General features: G+C 37.8%; 1 protein-coding gene across 1 annotated transcript in view; it reads left to right on the forward strand.

The window, feature by feature from the left end:
- Window positions 1-1,981, forward strand: part of LOC101849856 (zwei Ig domain protein zig-8) — a gene marked incomplete at its 3' end in the record, with an annotated part of 79,326 nt that overhangs the window by 1,467 nt on the left and 75,878 nt on the right.

Raw genomic sequence — 1,981 nt, forward strand, 5'->3', positions numbered from 1 at the left:
TGGGGGGGGGGGGGGGGGGGGCTGGTCTAGGGCTTGAGTTCTTGGGTTTAGCCTATTTCTGCTGGCTGTTTTGGTGTTGTGTGATGTGTTCTTTCTTTCTCCATTCCAGTGATCTTTGAGTAAATAGACATAATTTTTTCTTCTTCTGGGAGTTACAGAAATACTTCTTCCACACTGTAAGGTCTGGTCAGGCTAGAGGCTGGACCTTCAATTGTAATGTCATTCACAGAAAGCGCGGTGCCAAATGAGTGGAGAGCCTTGACGAGCACTCCACTCGAAGAACTCAAAGTGGGCCTTCCAGCAAGTGGCGTCAGCTCCGTAGCCCAATAGTATGCCCGCTAAACCAACGACGCGTCTTGTCTTTGTGGTCTTGCTTCTTTCGATTGTGGATTCCGTTAAATCTTTGTTGTTGTTGATGATGATGTAGATGATGATGTTATTGCTATAGTTGTTGTTGCTGCTGCTGTTGTTGTTGTTGTTGTTGTTGTTGTTGTTGTTGTTGTTGTTGTTGTTGTTGTTGTTGTTATTGTTGATGTAGCGGGGAGGAGGGGGAAGCTGTAATTAAATAATGGTGACGACGACGATTATGCTGATCGTCATCATCATCATCATCATCATTCTCATCATCATCATCATCATCATCATCATCATCATCATCATCATCATCATCCTCATCATCATCATCATCATCATCATCCCGTTTCCACGTTTCTTAAAGGTATATTTTTTTTCGCACGTACCACTGCGAGCCATAAAAGGTGAACCTTTTTGTAACTGTAATGTTGTTGTTTTCTAGCAGTATTCATGATGAAGCCCGTTTTTTAATATCTTTTGTACAAAATACCATAAGGTTATCTAAACCATTGTTTGCCAACCAGGGTGATCTGATAATTTTGGCTGGTAATGGAGACTAATCGGGTAGTGGCAGGTGTTATTTTCAATGCCTAGCTTGGGAATGCATGTATGAGGACGGTACGAAGATTTCAGCCTTGTGAAAGACAAAAGTGGGTGCTAACTCTAAAAAAGGTTGACAAACGCTGCTTCAAGCGGTATCAGGGTCTCCATGTTTTCTTCTGTCAAACAACTATGATGATCATAGATTGGCATAAATGTCATCCGAGATCATTACTTGTTTATACAGGTGGTCAACACGCTTGCCGTGACCTCAGTTCTTTCTGTACTCTTATGTGGTTGCTGATTCTGAAGTTGTTCCTAAACTACTATGTTCCAAACAAACGTCCTAATATTTGCAATTGCATTTTCGCCGTTGCTCCCCACCCCCTCCCCCCCAAAAAAAAAACAAAAAACAAAAACAAAAACCCACGAAAATAAAATAAAACAGAATACAATTTTTAAAAAATAAAATAAAAAATAAAAAATAAAATAAAATACTATAAAATATAATAATAATAAAAATAATTTGGAGCGTTATTAAACGTCTAAAAGATCAGAAACTAAATCAGTAACTTTCATGGCTTATTACCTTTCACTGTCTGGAGATAAATGAGGGCAATTGTTTGATGTTTTTTTTAGTTAGATGTTTTTATTGTGTCTCAGAATTGAAAACGAAGCGAAAAACGTTGCAGAAAAGCGAAACAAAAGCTGCTTTCTACATAAACTAAGCAGAAATTTAGCTAATTTTTATGTCTCGGGGAATCATGGATGAGGAGAGTCGAATATCTAAGAGTATTACTCTTTTTAAAAAAAAAAAGATAAATCTGTTTCATTTTTTAAGGCTTCATAATTTTGGAATTTGTTATTTTGTTTTTGTTGTTGCTGCGATTGTCCTTGATTGGTGTCGTTGTGTTTAATAAGGTCATGTTTGCTTGAAGGTGGCAGTGATGTTTGTTCCCAATTGCTATGTTGTAAAATAAAATACATTCTAAGTATCCTATTTCTGAACTACTGTTCAGTTATTTCTTTCTCCTATACATGTACGCACCTTACGCCTCACACACACACACACACACACACACACACA

This window comes from Aplysia californica, unplaced genomic scaffold (assembly GCF_000002075.1).
Source record: "Aplysia californica isolate F4 #8 unplaced genomic scaffold, AplCal3.0 scaffold00317, whole genome shotgun sequence".
NCBI lineage: Eukaryota > Metazoa > Mollusca > Gastropoda > Aplysiida > Aplysiidae > Aplysia > Aplysia californica.